General features: G+C 42.9%; 2 protein-coding genes across 3 annotated transcripts in view; both read left to right on the top strand.

The window, feature by feature from the left end:
* Positions 1 to 21,659, top strand: part of LOC140119779 (uncharacterized) — a 654,457-nt gene that overhangs the window by 90,795 nt on the left and 542,003 nt on the right. The window lies entirely within an intron of this gene.
* LOC140119822 (uncharacterized) overlaps positions 1 to 21,659 on the top strand; it is a 661,039-nt gene that overhangs the window by 10,016 nt on the left and 629,364 nt on the right. The window contains exon 1 of one of the 2 annotated variants that reach the window (XM_072139230.1): positions 21,159 to 21,264. The exons of the other annotated variant lie outside the window; for it this stretch is intronic. The gene's annotated coding sequence lies outside the window, so the exon portion shown is untranslated. Of the gene's footprint in view, positions 1 to 21,158; positions 21,265 to 21,659 lie in introns of those variants that run through there. 2 annotated transcript variants of the gene reach the window in all.

A 21,659-nucleotide genomic window follows, 5' to 3' on the forward strand; every position in this document is an offset into this window, starting at 1 on the left:
CTCCTGTAGTAATAATTCCTCTATATATGATATATCAGCCATGTCTGCAGTGTATGAGGTGACTGGGAGCAGATACATGAGGAGACATGGTGACTACATGATCTCCTGTGGTAATAATTCCCCTATATATGATATATCAGCCATGTCTGCAGTGTGTGAGGTGATGGAGCAGATACATGAGGAGACATGGTGACTACATGATCTCCTGTGGTAATAATTCCTCTATATATGATATATCAGCCATGTCTGCAGTGTATGAGGTGACTGGAGCAGATACATGAGGAGACATGGTGACTACATGATCTCCTGTGGTAATAATTCCTCTATATATGATATATCAGCCATGTCTGCAGTGTATGAGGTGACTGGGAGCAGATACATGAGGAGACATGGTGACTACATGATCTCCTGTGGTAATAATTCTCCTATAGATGATATATCAGCCATGTCTGCAGTGTATGAGGTGACTGGGAGCAGATACATGAGGAGACATGGTGACTACATGATCTCCTGTGGTAATAATTCTCCTATATATGATGTATCAGCCATGTCTGCAGTGTATGAGGTGACTGGGGCAGATACATGAGGAGACATGGTGACTACATGATCTCCTGTGGTAATAATTCTCCTATATATGATATATCAGCCATGTCTGCAGTGTATGAGGTGACTGGGAGCAGATACATGAGGAGACATGGTGACTACATGATCTCCTGTGGTAATAATTCCTCTATATATGATATATCAGCCATGTCTGCAGTGTATGAGGTGACTGGAGCAGATACATGAGGAGACATGGTGACTACATGATCTCCTGTGGTAATAATTCCTCTATATATGATATATCAGCCATGTCTGCAGTGTATGAGGTGACTGGGAGCAGATACATGAGGAGACATGGTGACTACATGATGTCCTGTGGTAATAATTCCTCTATATATGATATATCAGCCATGTCTGCAGTGTATGAGGTGACTGGAGCAGATACATGAGGAGACATGGTGAATACATGATGTCCTGTGGTAATAATTCTCCTATATATGATATATCAGCCATGTCTGCAGTGTATGAGGTGACTGGGGCAGATACATGAGGAGACATGGTGACTACATGATCTCCTGTGGTAATAATTCCTCTATATATGATATATCAGCCATGTCTGCAGTGTATGAGGTGACTGGGAGCAGATACATGAGGAGACATGGTGACTACATGATCTCCTGTGGTAATAATTCCTCTATATATGATATATCAGCCATGTCAGCAGTGTATGAGGTGACTGGGAGCAGATACATGAGGAGACATGGTGACTACATGATCTCCTGTGGTAATAATTCCTCTATATATGATATATCAGCCATGTCTGCAGTGTATGAGGTGACTGGGAGCAGATACATGAGGAGACATGGTGACTACATGATCTCCTGTGGTAATAATTCTCCTATATATGATATATCAGCCATGTCTGCAGTGTATGAGGTGACTGGAGCAGATACATGAGGAGACATGGTGACTACATGATCTCCTGTGGTAATAATTCCTCTATATATGATATATCAGCCATGTCTGCAGTGTATGAGGTGACTGGAGCAGATACATGAGGAGACATGGTGACTACATGATCTCCTGTGGTAATAATTCTCCTATAGATGATATATCAGCCATGTCTGCAGTGTATGAGGTGACTGGGGGCAGATACATGAGGAGACATGGTGACTACATCATCTCCTGTGGTAATATTTCTCCTATATATGATATATGAGCCATGTCTGCAGTGTATGAGGTGATGGAGCAGATACATGGGGAGACATGGTGACTACATGATCTCCTGTGGTAATAATTCCTCTATATATGATATATCAGCCATGTCTGCAGTGTATGAGGTGACTGGAGCAGATACATGAGGAGACATGGTGACTACATGATCTCCTGTGGTAATAATTCTCCTATATATGATATATCAGCCATGTCTGCAGTGTATGAGGTGACTGGGGGCAGATACATGAGGAGACATGGTGACTATATCATCTCCTGTGGTAATATTTCTCCTATATATGATATATGAGCCATGTCTGCAGTGTATGAGGTGATGGAGCAGATACATGAGGAGACATGGTGACTACATGATCTCCTGTGGTAATAATTCTCCTATATATGATATATCAGCCATGTCTGCAGTGTATGAGGTGACTGGGAGCAGATACATGAGGAGACATGGTGACTACATGATCTCCTGTGGTAATAATTCTCCTATATATGATATATCAGCCATGTCTGCAGTGTATGAGGTGACTGGGGCAGATACATGAGGAGACATGGTGACTACATGATCTCCTGTGGTAATAATTCTCCTATATATGATATATCAGCCATGTCTGCAGTGTATGAGGTGCCTGGGGCAGATACATGAGGAGACATGGTGACTACATGATCTCCTGTGGTAATAATTCTCCTATATATGATATATCAGCCATGTCTGCAGTGTATGAGGTGACTGGAGCAGATACATGAGGAGACATGGTGACTACATGATCTCCTGTGGTAATAATTCTCCTATATATGATATATCAGCCATGTCTGCAGTGTATGAGGTGACTGGAGCAGATACATGAGGAGACATGGTGACTACATGATCTCCTGTGGTAATAATTCCTCTATATATGATATATCAGCCATGTCTGCAGTGTATGAGGTGACTGGAGCAGATACATGAGGAGACATGGTGACTACATGATCTCCTGTGGTAATAATTCTCCTATATATGATATATCAGCCATGTCTGCAGTGTATGAGGTGACTGGGGACAGATACATGAGGAGACATGGTGACTACATGATCTCCTGTGGTAATATTTCTCCTATATATGATATATCAGCCATGTCTGCAGTGTATGAGGTGCCTGGGAGCAGATACATGAGGAGACATGGTGACTACATGATCTCCTGTGGTAATAATTCCTCTATATATGATATATCAGCCATGTCTGCAGTGTATGAGGTGACTGGAGCAGATACATGAGGAGACATGGTGACTACATGATCTCCTGTGGTAATAATTCTCCTATATATGATATATCAGCCATGTCTGCAGTGTATGAGGTGACTGGGGGCAGATACATGAGGAGACATGGTGACTACATGATCTCCTGTGGTAATAATTCTCCGATATATGATATATCAGCCATGTCTGCAGTGTATGAGGTGACTGGAGCAGATACATGAGGAGACATGGTGACTACATGATCTCCTGTGGTAATAATTCCTCTATATATGATATATCAGCCATGTCTGCAGTGTATGAGGTGACTGGAGCAGATACATGAGGAGACATGGTGACTACATGATCTCCTGTGGTAATAATTCCTCTATATATGATATATCAGCCATGTCTGCAGTGTATGAGGTGTCTGGGAGCAGATACATGGGGAGACATGGTGACTACATGACCTCCTGTGGTAATAATTCTCCTATATATGATATATCAGCCATGTCTGCAGTGTGTGAGGTGACTGGGGGCAGATACATGAGGAGACATGGTGACTACATGACCTCCTGTGGTAATAATTCCTCTATATATGATATATCAGCCATGTCTGCAGTGTATGAGGTGACTGGGAGCAGATACATGAGGAGACATGGTGACTACATGATCTCCTGTGGTAATAATTCCTCTATATATGATATATCAGCCATGTCTGCAGTGTATGAGGTGACTGGAGCAGATACATGAGGAGACATGGTGACTACATGATCTCCTGTGGTAATAATTCCCCTATATATGATATATCAGCCATGTCTGCAGTGTATGAGGTGAGTGGGAGCAGATACATGACACATGGAGACTACATGATGTCCTGTGGTAATAATTCCTCTATATATGATATATCAGCCATGTCTGCAATGTATGAGGTGACTGGAGCAGATACATGAGGAGACATGGTGACTACATGATCTCCTGTGGTAATAATTCCTCTATATATGATATATCAGCCATGTCTGCAGTGTATGAGGTGACTGGAGCAGATACATGAGGAGACATGGTAACTACATGATGTCCTGTGGTAATAATTCCTCTATATATGATATATCAGCCATGTCTGCAGTGTATGAGGTGACTGGGAGCAGATACATGAGGAGACATGGTGACTACATGATCTCCTGTGGTAATAATTCCTCTATATATGATATATCAGCCATGTCTGCAGTGTATGAGGTGATGGAGCAGATACATGAGGAGACATGGTGACTACATGATCTCCTGTGGTAATAATTCCTCTATATATGATATATCAGCCATGTCTGCAGTGTATGAGGTGACTGGGAGCAGATACATGAGGAGACATGGTGACTACATGATCTCCTGTGGTAATAATTCCTCTATATATGATATATCAGCCATGTCTGCAGTGTATGAGGTGACTGGGAGCAGATACATGAGGAGACATGGTGACTACATGATCTCCTGTGGTAATAATTCTCCTATATATGATATATCAGTCATGTCTGCAGTGTATGAGGTGACTGGAGCAGATACATGAGGAGACATGGTGACTACATGATCTCCTGTGGTAATAATTCTCCTATATATGATATATCAGCCATGTCTGCAGTGTATGAGGTGACTGGGAGCAGATACATGAGGAGACATGGTGACTACATGATCTCCTGTGGTAATAATTCTCCTATATATGATATATCAGCCATGTCTGCAGTGTATGAGGTGATGGAGCAGATACATGAGGAGACATGGTGACTACATGATCTCCTGTGGTAATAATTCTCCTATAGATGATATATCAGCCATGTCTGCAGTGTATGAGGTGACTGGGGCAGATACATGAGGAGACATGGTGACTACATGATCTCCTGTGGTAATAATTCCTCTATATATGATATATCAGCCATGTCTGCAGTGTATGAGGTGACTGGGAGCAGATACATGAGGAGACAGGGTGACTACATGATCTCTTGTGGTAATAATTCCTCTATATATGATATATCAGCCATGTCTGCAGTGTATGAGGTGACTGGGGCAGATACATGAGGAGACATGGTGACTACATGATCTCCTGTGGTAATAATTCTCCTATATATGATATATCAGCCATGTCTGCAGTGTATGAGGTGACTGGAGCAGATACATGAGGAGACATGGTGACTACATGATCTCCTGTGGTAATAATTCTCCTATATATGATATATCAGCCATGTCTGCAGTGTATGAGGTGACTGGAGCAGATACATGAGGAGACATGGTGACTACATGATATCCTGTGGTAATAATTCTCCTATATATGATATATCAGCCATGTCTGCAGTGTATGAGGTGACTGGGAGCAGATACATGACACATGGAGACTACATGATGTCCTGTGGTAATAATTCCTCTATATATGATATATCAGCCATGTCTGCAGTGTATGAGGTGACTGGAGCAGATACATGAGGAGACATGGTGACTACATGATGTCCTGTGGTAATAATTCCTCTATATATGATATAGCAGCCATGTCTGTAGTGTATGAGGTGACTGGAGCAGATACATGAGGAGACATGGTGACTACATCATCTCCTGTAGTAATAATTCCCCTATATATGATATATCAGCCATGTCTGCAGTGTATGAGGTGACTGGGAGCAGATACATGAGGAGACATGGTGACTACATGATCTCCTGTGGTAATAATTCCCCTATATATGATATATCAGCCATGTCTGCAGTGTGTGAGGTGATGGAGCAGATACATGAGGAGACATGGTGACTACATGATCTCCTGTGGTAATAATTCCTCTATATATGATATATCAGCCATGTCTGCAGTGTATGAGGTGACTGGAGCAGATACATGAGGAGACATGGTGACTACATGATCTCCTGTGGTAATAATTCCTCTATATATGATATATCAGCCATGTCTGCAGTGTATGAGGTGACTGGGAGCAGATACATGAGGAGACATGGTGACTACATGATCTCCTGTGGTAATAATTCTCCTATAGATGATATATCAGCCATGTCTGCAGTGTATGAGGTGACTGGGAGCAGATACATGAGGAGACATGGTGACTACATGATCTCCTGTGGTAATAATTCTCCTATATATGATGTATCAGCCATGTCTGCAGTGTATGAGGTGACTGGGGCAGATACATGAGGAGACATGGTGACTACATGATCTCCTGTGGTAATAATTCTCCTATAGATGATATATCAGCCATGTCTGCAGTGTATGAGGTGATGGAGCAGATACATGAGGAGACATGGTGACTACATGATCTCCTGTGGTAATAATTCTCCTATATATGATATATCAGCCATGTCTGCAGTGTATGAGGTGACTGGGAGCAGATACATGAGGAGACATGGTGACTACATGATCTCCTGTGGTAATAATTCCTCTATATATGATATATCAGCCATGTCTGCAGTGTATGAGGTGACTGGAGCAGATACATGAGGAGACATGGTGACTACATGATCTCCTGTGGTAATAATTCCTCTATATATGATATATCAGCCATGTCTGCAGTGTATGAGGTGACTGGGAGCAGATACATGAGGAGACATGGTGACTACATGATGTCCTGTGGTAATAATTCCTCTATATATGATATATCAGCCATGTCTGCAGTGTATGAGGTGACTGAAGCAGATACATGAGGAGACATGGTGACTACATGATCTCCTGTGGTAATAATTCTCCTATATATGATATATCAGCCATGTCTGCAGTGTATGAGGTGACAGGGAGCAGATACATGAGGAGACATGGTGACTACATGATCTCCTGTGGTAATAATTCCTCTATATATGATATATCAGCCATGTCTGCAGTGTATGAGGTGACTGGAGCAGATACATGAGGAGACATGGTGACTACATGATCTCCTGTGGTAATAATTCTCCTATAGATGATATATCAGCCATGTCTGCAGTGTATGAGGTGACTGGGGGCAGATACATGAGGAGACATGGTGACTACATCATCTCCTGTGGTAATATTTCTCCTATATATGATATATGAGCCATGTCTGCAGTGTATGAGGTGATGGAGCAGATACATGGGGAGACATGGTGACTACATGATCTCCTGTGGTAATAATTCTCCTATATATGATATATCAGCCATGTCTGCAGTGTATGAGGTGACTGGGGGCAGATACATGAGGAGACATGGTGACTACATGATCTCCTGTGGTAATAATTCCTCTATATATGATATATCAGCCATGTCTGCAGTGTATGAGGTGACTGGAGCAGATACATGAGGAGACATGGTGACTACATGATCTCCTGTGGTAATAATTCTCCTATATATGATATATCAGCCATGTCTGCAGTGTATGAGGTGACTGGGGCAGATACATGAGGAGACATGGTGACTACATGATCTCCTGTGGTAATAATTCTCCTATATATGATATATCAGCCATGTCTGCAGTGTATGAGGTGACTGGGAGCAGATACATGAGGAGACATGGTGACTACATGATCTCCTGTGGTAATAATTCCTCTATATATGATATATCAGCAATGTCTGCAGTGTATGAGGTGTCTGGGAGCAGATACATGAGGAGACATGGTGACTACATGATCTCCTGTGGTAATAATTCTCCTATATATGATATATCAGCCATGTCTGCAGTGTATGAGGTGACTGGGAGCAGATACATGAGGAGACATGGTGACTACATGATCTCCTGTGGTAATAATTCCTCTATATATGATATATCAGCCATGTCTGCAGTGTATGAGGTGACTGGAGCAGATACATGAGGAGACATGGTGACTACATGATCTCCTGTGGTAATAATCCCTCTATATATGATATATCAGCCATGTCTGCAGTGTATGAGGTGACTGGGAGCAGATACATGAGGAGACATGGTGACTACATGATCTCCTGTGGTAATAATTCTCCTATATATGATATATCAGCCATGTCTGCAGTGTATGAGGTGACTGGGGACAGATACATGAGGAGACATGGTGACTACATGATCTCCTGTGGTAATATTTCTCCTATATATGATATATCAGCCATGTCTGCAGTGTATGAGGTGACTGGGAGCAGATACATGAGGAGACATAGGGGCACATTTACTTACCCGGTCCAGTCGCGATCCAGCGGCGCGTTCTCTGCTCTGCATTCGGGTCCGGCCGGGATTTATGAATGTAGTTCTTCCGCCGTCCACCAGGTGGCGCTGCTGCGCTGAAAGTCATCTCATCGCGCCGGAATTCACCACCTCGGACCAAGTGAAGGTAAGCGCTCCCCAAGCGACACTTTTTCGGTTTTTAAATGCGGCGGTTTTTCCGAATACGTCGGGTTTTCGTTCGGCCACGCCCCCCGATTTCCGTCGCGCGCATGCCGGCGCCGATGCGCCACAATCCCGGGGCAATTCAGGTACAATCGGCGCAAATCGGAAATATTCGCGTAACACGTCGGGAAAACGCGAATCGGGCCTTTAGTAAATGACCCCCATAGTGACTACATGATCTCCTGTGGTAATAATTCCTCTATATATGATATATCAGCCATGTCTGCAGTGTACGAGGTGACTGGAGCAGATACATGAGGAGACATGGTGACTACATGATCTCCTGTGGTAATAATTCTCCTATATATGATATATCAGCACATGTCTGCAGTGTATGAGGTGATGGAGCAGATACATGAGGAGACATGGTGACTACATGATCTCCTGTGGTAATAATTCTCCTATATATGATATATCAGCCATGTCTGCAGTGTATGAGGTGACTGGGGGCAGATACATGAGGAGACATGGTGACTACATGATCTCCTGTGGTAATAATTCCTCTATATATGATATATCAGCCATGTCTGCAGTGTATGAGGTGACTGGAGCAGATACATGAGGAGACATGGTGACTACATGATCTCCTGTGGTAATAATTCCTCTATCTATGATATATCAGCCATGTCTACAGTGTATGAGGTGACTGGAGCAGATACATGAGGAGACATGGTGACTACATGATCTCCTGTGGTAATAATTCTCCTATATATGATATATCAGCCATGTCTGCAGTGTATGAGGTGACTGGGGACAGATACATGAGGAGACATGGTGACTACATGATCTCCTGTGGTAATATTTCTCCTATATATGATATATCAGCCATGTCTGCAGTGTATGAGGTGACTGGGAGCAGATACATGAGGAGACATGGTGACTACATGATCTCCTGTGGTAATAATTCCTCTATATATGATATATCAGCCATGTCTGCAGTGTATGAGGTGACTGGGAGCAGATACATGAGGAGACATAGGGGCACATTTACTTACCCGGTCCAGTCGCGATCCAGCGGCGCGTTCTCTGCTCTGCATTCGGGTCCTGCCGGGATTTATGAATGTAGTTCTTCCGCCGTCCACCAGGTGGCGCTGCTGCGCTGAAAGTCATCTCATCGCGCCGGAATTCACCACCTCGGACCAAGTGAAGGTAAGCGCTCCCCAAGCGACACTTTTTCGGTTTTTAAATGCGGCGGTTTTTCCGAATACGTCGGGTTTTCGTTCGGCCACGCCCCCCGATTTCCGTCGCGCGCATGCCGGCGCCGATGCGCCACAATCCGATCGCGTGCGCCACAATCCCGGGGCAATTCAGGTACAATCGGCGCAAATCGGAAATATTCGCGTAACACGTCGGGAAAACGCGAATCGGGCCTTTAGTAAATGACCCCCATAGTGACTACATGATCTTCTGTGGTAATAATTCCTCTATATATGATATATCAGCCATGTCTGCAGTGTACGAGGTGACTGGAGCAGATACATGAGGAGACATGGTGACTACATGATCTCCTGTGGTAATAATTCTCCTATATATGATATATCAGCCATGTCTGCAGTGTATGAGGTGATGGAGCAGATACATGAGGATACATGGTGACTACATGATCTCCTGTGGTAATAATTCTCCTATATATGATATATCAGCCATGTCTGCAGTGTATGAGGTGACTGGGGGCAGATACATGAGGAGACATGGTGACTACATGATCTCCTGTGGTAATAATTCCTCTATATATGATATATCAGCCATGTCTGCAGTGTGTGAGGTGACTGGGGGCAGATACATGAGGAGACATGGTGACTACATGACCTCCTGTGGTAATAATTCCTCTATATATGATATATCAGCCATGTCTGCTGTGTATGAGGTGACTGGGAGCAGATACATGAGGAGACATGGTGACTACATGATCTCCTGTGGTAATAATTCCTCTATATATGATATATCAGCCATGTCTGCAGTGTGTGAGGTTACTGGGGGCAGATACATGAGGAGACATGGTGACTACATGATCTCCTGTGGTAATAATTCCTCTATATATGATATATCAGACATGTCTGCAGTGTATGAGGTGACTGGGGGCAGATACATGAGGAGACATGGTGACTACATGATCTCCTGTGGTAATAATTCCTCTATATATGATATATCAGCCATGTCTGCAGTGTATGAGGTGATGGAGCAGATACATGAGGAGACATGGTGACTACATGATCTCCTGTGGTAATAATTCTCCTATATATGATATATCAGTCATGTCTGCAGTGTATGAGGTGACTGGGGCAGATACATGAGGAGACATGGTGACTACATGATCTCCTGTGGTAATAATTCCTCTATATATGATATATCAGCCATGTCTGCAGTGTATGAGGTGACTGGAGCAGATACATGAGGAGACATGGTGACTACATGATCTCCTGTGGTAATAATTCCTCTATATATGATATATCAGCCATGTCTGCAGTGTATGAGGTGATGGAGCAGATACATGAGGAGACATGGTGACTACATGATCTCCTGTGGTAATAATTCTCCTATATATGATATATCAGTCATGTCTGCAGTGTATGAGGTGACTGGGGCAGATACATGAGGAGACATGGTGACTACATGATCTCCTGTGGTAATAATTCTCCTATATATGATATATCAGCCATGTCTGCAGTGTATGAGGTGACTGGAGCAGATACATGAGGAGACATGGTGACTACATGATCTCCTGTGGTAATAATTCTCCTATATATGATATATCAGCCATGTCTGCAGTGTATGAGGTGACTGGGGGCAGATACATGAGGAGACATGGTGACTACATGATCTCCTGTGGTAATAATTCCCCTATATATGATATATCAGCCATGTCTGCAGTGTATGAGGTGACTGGAGCAGATACATGAGGAGACATGGTGAGTACATGATCTCCTGTGGTAATAATTCCTCTATATATGATATATCAGCCATATCTGCAGTGTATGAGGTGACTGGAGCAGATACATGAGGAGACATGGTGACTACATGATCTCCTGTGGTAATAATCCCTCTATATATGATATATCAGCCATGTCTGCAGTGTATGAGGTGACTGGGAGCAGATACATGAGGAGACATGGTGACTACATGATCTCCTCTGGTAATAATTCTCCTATATATGATATATCAGCCATGTCTGCAGTGTATGAGGTGATGGAGCAGATACATGAGGATACATGGTGACTACATGATCTCCTGTGGTAATAATTCTCCTATATATGATATATCAGCCATGTCTGCAGTGTATGAGGTGACTGGGGGCAGATACATGAGGAGACATGGTGACTACATGATCTCCTGTGGTAATAATTCTCCTATATATGATATATCAGCCATGTCTGCAGTGTATGAGGTGATGGAGCAGATACATGAGGATACATGGTGACTACATGATCTCCTGTGGTAATAATTCTCCTATATATGATATATCAGCCATGTCTGCAGTGTATGAGGTGACTGGGGGCAGATACATGAGGAGACATGGTGACTACATGATCTCCTGTGGTAATAATTCCTCTATATATGATATATCAGCCATGTCTGCAGTGTGTGAGGTGACTGGGGGCAGATACATGAGGAGACATGGTGACTACATGACCTCCTGTGGTAATAATTCCTCTATATATGATATATCAGCCATGTCTGCTGTGTATGAGGTGACTGGGAGCAGATACATGAGGAGACACGGTGACTACATGATCTCCTGTGGTAATAATTCCTCTATATATGATATATCAGCCATGTCTGCAGTGTGTGAGGTTACTGGGGGCAGATACATGAGGAGACATGGTGACTACATGATCTCCTGTGGTAATAATTCCTCTATATATGATATATCAGACATGTCTGCAGTGTATGAGGTGACTGGGGGCAGATACATGAGGAGACATGGTGACTACATGATCTCCTGTGGTAATAATTCCTCTATATATGATATATCAGCCATGTCTGCAGTGTATGAGGTGATGGAGCAGATACATGAGGAGACATGGTGACTACATGATCTCCTGTGGTAATAATTCTCCTATATATGATATATCAGTCATGTCTGCAGTGTATGAGGTGACTGGGGCAGATACATGAGGAGACATGGTGACTACATGATCTCCTGTGGTAATAATTCCTCTATATATGATATATCAGCCATGTCTGCAGTGTATGAGGTGACTGGAGCAGATACATGAGGAGACATGGTGACTACATGATCTCCTGTGGTAATAATTCCTCTATATATGATATATCAGCCATGTCTGCAGTGTATGAGGTGATGGAGCAGATACATGAGGAGACATGGTGACTACATGATCTCCTGTGGTAATAATTCTCCTATATATGATATATCAGTCATGTCTGCAGTGTATGAGGTGACTGGGGCAGATACATGAGGAGACATGGTGACTACATGATCTCCTGTGGTAATAATTCTCCTATATATGATATATCAGCCATGTCTGCAGTGTATGAGGTGACTGGAGCAGATACATGAGGAGACATGGTGACTACATGATCTCCTGTGGTAATAATTCTCCTATATATGATATATCAGCCATGTCTGCAGTGTATGAGGTGACTGGGGGCAGATACATGAGGAGACATGGTGACTACATGATCTCCTGTGGTAATAATTCCCCTATATATGATATATCAGCCATGTCTGCAGTGTATGAGGTGACTGGAGCAGATACATGAGGAGACATGGTGACTACATGATCTCCTGTGGTAATAATTCCTCTATATATGATATATCAGCCATATCTGCAGTGTATGAGGTGACTGGAGCAGATACATGAGGAGACATGGTGAATACATGATCTCCTGTGGTAATAATCCCTCTATATATGATATATCAGCCATGTCTGCAGTGTATGAGGTGACTGGGAGCAGATACATGAGGAGACATGGTGACTACATGATCTCCTCTGGTAATAATTCCTCTATATATGATATTTCAGCCATGTCTGCAGTGTATGAGGTGACTGGAGCAGATACATGAGGAGACATGGTGACTACATGATCTCCTGTGGTAATAATTCCCCTATATATGATATATCAGCCATGTCTGCAGTGTATGAGGTGACTGGGAGCAGATACATGAGGAGACATGGTGACTACATGATCTCCTGTGGTAATAATTCTCCTATATATGATATATCAGCCATGTCTGCAGTGTATGAGGTGACTGGGGCAGATACATGAGGAGACATGGTGACTACATGATCTCCTATGGTAATAATTCCCCTATATATGATATATCAGCCATGTCTGCAGTGTATGAGGTGACTGGAGCAGATACATGAGGAGACATGGTGACTACATGATCTCCTGTGGTAATAATTCCTCTATATATGATATATCAGCCATATCTGCAGTGTATGAGGTGACTGGAGCAGATACATGAGGAGACATGGTGACTACATGACCTCCTGTGGTAATAATTCTCCTATAGATGATATATCAGCCATGTCTGCAGTGTATGAGGTGACTGGGGCAGATACATGAGGAGACATGGTGACTACATGATCTCCTGTGGTAATAATTCTCCTATATATGATATATCAGCCATGTTTGCAGTGTATGAGGTGACTGGGGCAGATACATGAGGAGACATGGTGACTACATGATCTCCTGTGGTAATAATTCCTCTATATATGATATATCAGCCATGTCTGCAGTGTATGAGGTGACAGGGAGCAGATACATGAGGAGACATGGTGACTACATGATCTCCTGTGGTAATAATTCTCCTATATATGATATATCAGCCATGTCTGCAGTGTATGAGGTGACTGGGGCAGATACATGAGGAGACATGGTGACTACATGATCTCCTGTGGTAATAATTCCTCTATATATGATATATCAGCCATGTCTGCAGTGTATGAGGTGACAGGGAGCAGATACATGAGGAGACATGGTGACTACATGACCTCCTGTGGTAATAATTCCTCTATATATGATATATCAGCCATGTCTGCAGTGTATGAGGTGACTGGGAGCAGATACATGAGGAGACATGGTGACTACATGATCTCCTGTGGTAATAATTCCTCTATATATGATATATCAGCCATGTCTGCAGTGTATGAGGTGACTGGAGCAGATACATGAGGAGACATGGTGACTACATGATCTCCTGTGGTAATAATTCCCCTATATATGATATATCAGCCATGTCTGCAGTGTATGAGGTGACTGGGAGCAGATACATGAGGAGACATGGTGACTACATGATCTCCTGTGGTAATAATTCTCCTATATATGATATATCAGCCATGTCTGCAGTGTATGAGGTGACTGGGGGCAGATACATGAGGAGACATGGTGACTACATGATCTCCTGTGGTAATAATTCCCCTATATATGATATATCAGCCATGCCTGCAGTATATGAGGTGACTGGGGCAGATACATGAGGAGACATGGTGACTACATGATCTCCTGTGGTAATAATTCCTCTATATATGATATATCAGCCATGTCTGCAGTGTATGAGGTGACTGGAGCAGATACATGAGGAGACATGGTGACTACATGATCTCCTGTGGTAATAATTCCCCTATATATGATATATCAGCCATGTCTGCAGTGTATGAGGTGACTGGGAGCAGATACATGAGGAGACATGGTGACTACATGATCTCCTGTGGTAATAATTCTCCTATATATGATATATCAGCCATGTCTGCAGTGTATGAGGTGACTGGGGGCAGATACATGAGGAGACATGGTGACTACATGATTTCCTGTGGTAATAATTCCCCTATATATGATATATCAGCCATGCCTGCAGTGTATGAGGTGACTGGAGCAGATACATGAGGAGACATGGTGACTACATGATCTCCTGTGGTAATAATTCCTCTATATATGATATATCAGCCATATCTGCAGTGTATGAGGTGACTGGAGCAGATACATGAGGAGACATGGTGACTACATGATCTCCTGTGGTAATAATCCCTCTATATATGATATATCAGCCATGTCTGCAGTGTATGGGGTGACTGGGAGCAGATACATGAGGAGACATGGTGACTACATGATCTCCTCTGGTAATAATTCCTCTATATATGATATATCAGCCATGTCTGCAGTGTATGAGGTGACTGGAGCAGATACATGAGGAGACATGGTGACTACATGATCTCCTGTGGTAATAATTCCCCTATATATGATATATCAGCCATGTCTGCAGTGTATGAGGTGACTGGGAGCAGATACATGAGGAGACATGGTGACTACATGATCTCCTGTGGTAATAATTCTCCTATATATGATATATCAGCCATGTCTGCAGTGTATGAGGTGACTGGGGCAGATACATGAGGAGACATGGTGACTACATGATCTCCTATGGTAATAATTCCCCTATATATGATATATCAGCCATGTCTGCAGTGTATGAGGTGACTGGAGCAGATACATGAGGAGACATGGTGACTACATGATCTCCTGTGGTAATAATTCCTCTATATATGATATATTAGCCATATCTGCAGTGTATGAGGTGACTGGAGCAGATACATGAGGAGACATGGTGACTACATGATCTCCTGTGGTAATAATTCCTCTATATATGATATATCAGCCATGTCTGCAGTGTATGAGGTGACTGGGAGCAGATACATGAGGAGACATGGTGACTACATGATCTCCTGTGGTAATAATTCTCCTATATATGATATATCAGCCATGTCTGCAGTGTATGAGGTGACTGGAGCAGATACATGAGGAGACATGGTGACTACATGATCTCCTGTGGTAATAATCCCTCTATATATGATATATCAGCCATGTCTGCAGTGTATGAGGTGACTGGGGCAGATACATGAGGAGACATGGTGTGTACATAATCTCCTGTGGTAATAATTCCTCTATATATGATATATCAGCCATGTCTGCAGTGTATGAGGTGACTGGGAGCAGATACATGAGGAGACATGGTGACTACATGATCTCCTGTGGTAATAATACCTCTATATATGATATATCAGCCATGTCTGCAGTGTATGAGGTGACTGGGAGCAGATACATGAGGAGACATGGTGACTACATGATCTCCTGTGGTAATAATTCCTCTATATATGATATATCAGCCATGTCTGCAGTGTATGAGGTGACTGGAGCAGATACATGAGGAGACCTGGTGACTACATGATCTCCTGTGGTAATAATTCCTCTCTATATATGATATATCAGCCATGTCTGCAGTGTATGAGGTGACTGGGAGCAGATACATGAGGAGACATGGTGACTACATGATCTCCTGTGGTAATAATTCCTCTATATATGATATATCAGCCATGTCTGCAGTGTATGAGGTGACTGGAGCAGATACATGAGGAGACATGGTGACTACATGATCTCCTGTGGTAATAATTCCTCTATATATGATATATCAGCCATGTCTGCAGTGTATGAGGTGACTGGGGGCAGATACATGAGGAGACATGGTGACTACATGATGTCCTGTGGTAATAATTCCTCTATATATGATATATCAGTCATGTCTGCAGTGTATGAGGTGACTGGAGCAGATACATGAGGAGACCTGGTGACTACATGATCTCCTGTGGTAATAATTCCATACCTCCCAACATTTGGGAAAAGGAAAGAGGGACAAAATGGCGGCACGCGTAGCGTGCCGCGGCGAACCCCCTAAGCCACACCCCCAATCACTCCCTGGCCACGCCCCAAATTTTAGCCATATTAAAAATAATAAAAATCATAATTTAAAAAAAAAAAAATATATTATCCTCATTGGGATTTGAACCCAGAACCTGCAGTGTCCATGTACAATAATAACACAGCGCCTCAACCCACTGAGCTATAGCCTCAGTGATTAACAAGTGGAGAATTTTGGTAACTAAGAACTATATACTGCCTTGGTATATAGGGAGGGATCTTCTCAGATTATTGTAATTATTGAGACTATTATTATTATTATTATTATTATTATTATTGAGATGATTATTATTATTTTTACCATTATTAATAATCATCTCCATAATAATAAAATTTATAATAATAATAATAATAATAATAGTCTCAATAATTACAATAATAATCTCTGAGAAGATCCCTCTTTATATATCAGTGCATTAGTCTGTGTCACAGTGTAAATGGCAGATAACATGTCTTACTTACCAGAAATCCTCAGCTCTCTATCACTGGGCTTATAGCTCAGTTAGTTAAGCTCCTGTCTATGGTGCAGAGGGTCCCAGGTTCGAATCTCAGCCTGGCCAAAACTTTATGTAATTTAATTATATAAAGAGCTTGTGTCTGGGGAAGCCCTGGAGACCATATATGGACAGATAGAGATCTGAGCTGATGACGTGGTCCCTGCTCTCTCCACTAAGCCGACACTTCTCTGAAAAGGATTCCCTGCCCGATGTCTGCTCTGGGGAACTCTAGGAGATGCAGTGACCATATATGGACAGATCTGAAGCTGATGACGTGGTCCCTGCTCTGCGCTAAGCCCGACACTTCTCTGAAAAGGATTCCCTCCCGATGTCTGTAGAAGCCATTCTGTACTGTGAGTTCAGACTTTCAAAGTACTTACTATGCGGACACAGCAGCGGGACACAGCGGGACCTGGGGGGAGAATCCGTGACAATATCATAGCTGCCCGTGACGCGGGGCAGAGGTACGAAAAACGGGAAAGTCCCGTCAAAATCGGGACGGTTGGGAGCTATGTAATTCCTCTCTATATATGATATATCAGCCATGTCTGCAGTGTATGAGGTGACTGGGAGCAGATACATGAGGAGACATGGTGACTACATGATCTCCTGTGGTAATAATTCCTCTATATATGATATATCAGCCATGTCTGCAGTGTATGAGGTGACTGGAGCAGATACATGAGGAGACATGGTGACTACATGATCTCCTGTGGTAATAATTCCTCTCTATATATGATATATCAGCCATGTCTGCAGTGTATGAGGTGACTGGGGGCAGATACATGAGGAGACATGGTGACTACATGATGTCCTGTGGTAATAATTCCTCTATATATGATATATCAGTCATGTCTGCAGTGTATGAGGTGACTGGGAGCAGATACATGAGGAGACATGGTGACTACATGATCTCCTGTGGTAATAATTCTCCTATATATGATATATCAGCCATGTCTGCAGTGTATGAGGTGACTGGGAGCAGATACATGAGGAGACATGGTGACTACATGATCTCCTGAGGTAATAATTCTCCTATATATGATATATCAGCCATGTCTGCAGTGTATGAGGTGACTGGAGCAGATACATGAGGAGACATGGAGACATGATGTCCTGTGGTAATAAATCTCCTATATATGATATATCAGCCATGTCTGCAGTGTGTGAGGTGACTGGAGCAGATACATGAGGAGACATGGTGACTACATGATCTCCTGTGGTAATAATTCTCCTATATATGATATATCAGCCATGTCTGCAGTGTATGAGGTGACTGGGGCAGATACATGAGGAGACATGGTGACTACATGATCTCCTGTGGTAATAATTCTCCTATATATGATATATCAGCCATGTCTGCAGTGTGTGAGGTGACTGGAGCAGATACATGGGGAGACATGGTGACTACATGACCTCCTGCGGTAATAATTCCTCTATATATGATATATCAGCCATGTCTGCAGTGTATGAGGTGACTGGGGCAGATACATGAGGAGACATGGTGACTACATGATCTCCTGTGGTGATAATTCCTCTATATATGATATATCAGCCATGTCTGCAGTGTATGAGGTGACTGGAGCAGATACATGAGGAGACATGGTGACTACATGATCTCCTGTGGTAATAATTCCTCTATATATGATATATCAGCCATGTCTGCAGTGTATGAGGTGACTGGAGCAGATACATGAGGAGACCTGGTGACTACATGATCTCCTGTGGTAGTAATTCCTCTCTATATATGATATATCAGCCATGTCTGCAGTGTATGAGGTGACTGGGAGCAGATACATGAGGAGACATGGTGACTACATGATCTCCTGTGGTAATAATTCCTCTATATATGATATATCAGCCATGTCTGCAGTGTATGAGGTGACTGGAGCAGATACATGAGGAGACATGGTGACTACATGATCTCCTGTGGTAATAATTCCTCTATATATGATATATCAGCCATGTCTGCAGTGTATGAGGTGACTGGGGGCAGATACATGAGGAGACATGGTGACTACATGATGTCCTGTGGTAATAATTCCTCTATATATGATATATCAGTCATGTCTGCAGTGTATGAGGTGACTGGAGCAGATACATGAGGAGACCTGGTGACTACATGATCTCCTGTGGTAATAATTCCTCTCTATATATGATATATCAGCCATGTCTGCAGTGTATGAGGTGACTGGGAGCAGATACATGAGGAGACATGGTGACTACATGATCTCCTGTGGTAATAATTCCTCTATATATGATATATCAGCCATGTCTGCAGTGTATGAGGTGACTGGAGCAGATACATGAGGAGACATGGTGACTACATGATCTCCTGTGGTAATAATTCCTCTCTATATATGATATATCAGCCATGTCTGCAGTGTATGAGGTGACTGGGGGCAGATACATGAGGAGACATGGTGACTACATGATGTCCTGTGGTAATAATTCCTCTATATATGATATATCAGTCATGTCTGCAGTGTATGAGGTGACTGGGAGCAGATACATGAGGAGACATGGTGACTACATGATCTCCTGTGGTAATAATTCTCCTATATATGATATATCAGCCATGTCTGCAGTGTATGAGGTGACTGGGAGCAGATACATGAGGAGACATGGTGACTACATGATCTCCTGAGGTAATAATTCTCCTATATATGATATATCAGCCATGTCTGCAGTGTATGAGGTGACTGGAGCAGATACATGAGGAGACATGGAGACATGATGTCCTGTGGTAATAAATCTCCTATATATGATATATCAGCCATGTCTGCAGTGTGTGAGGTGACTGGAGCAGATACATGAGGAGACATGGTGACTACATGATCTCCTGTGGTAATAATTCTCCTATATATGATATATCAGCCATGTCTGCAGTGTATGAGGTGACTGGGGCAGATACATGAGGAGACATGGTGACTACATGATCTCCTGTGGTAATAATTCTCCTATATATGATATATCAGCCATGTCTGCAGTGTATGAGGTGACTGGGGCAGATACATGAGGAGACATGGTGACTACATGACCTCCTGCGGTAATAATTCCTCTATATATGATATATCAGCCATGTCTGCAGTGTATGAGGTGACTGGGGCAGATACATGAGGAGACATGGTGACTACATGATCTCCTGTGGTGATAATTCCTCTATATATGATATATCAGCCATGTCTGCAGTGTATGAGGTGACTGGAGCAGATACATGAGGAGACATGGTGACTACATGATCTCCTGTGGTAATAATTCCTCTATATATGATATATCAGCCATGTCTGCAGTGTATGAGGTGACTGGGGCAGATACATGAGGAGACATGGTGACTACATGATCTCCTGTGGTGATAATTCCTCTATATATGATATATCAGTGTATGTTGTACACTACACCCTATGCATACCCCATGTTACACAGACTGTGATGCTTCTCTATTTACCTTCAGCAGATGTGAGAGAGACAAAAAGAAAGATGTAAAGAAGGAATGAAAAGAAAATACTCCCCGCCCCTTTAGTGACATCACACTCCCAGTGTCACATGACTAGTGGGCAGTGAGCTGAGTCGCCGCCCCTGCAATGACATCACAATGCTTGGATCACATGACCACCGGATAGTGAGCTTGAGACCCCGCCCTTTCACTGACATCACACTCCTAGGGTCACATGACTACCGGATAGTGAGCAGGAGGACGTGTGTGAGGTCCTGCACTGTGGAGAGCAGAGGTAAGTGACCAGAGGAGGGACTACAACTCCCAGCATGCTCCAGTAGAGTCAGTACATCTCCCAGCATGCTCCAGGATGTTCCCGGGAGATAGCACTCAGTATGGGGGGTGGATATGTTTTGGGACATTGCAGTGATCCCTAATCCTCTTTGTCCTGCAGATGTTTGCTGTGCTCCGTCTGCTGTCTCTGGGATCTTTCCGTTATGTGTTTTGTATTAAATATTGTGAAAGTTTTTCTTTGTTTTCCATCGTTAGAGATGTTCGTGTTCTTTTGTGGAGGATTTCGTCCTCTCTTAGGGCTCATTCACACTTTTCTGTGTACAGAGAAGTGTGAGGCTTATTTTCTGCGTAACAAATTTTACTTCTCCGTGACGTTATTTATTATTCCGCGCCGTG

Source organism: Engystomops pustulosus, chromosome 2 (genome assembly GCF_040894005.1).
Source record: "Engystomops pustulosus chromosome 2, aEngPut4.maternal, whole genome shotgun sequence".
NCBI classification, from domain to species: Eukaryota; Metazoa; Chordata; class Amphibia; order Anura; family Leptodactylidae; genus Engystomops; species Engystomops pustulosus.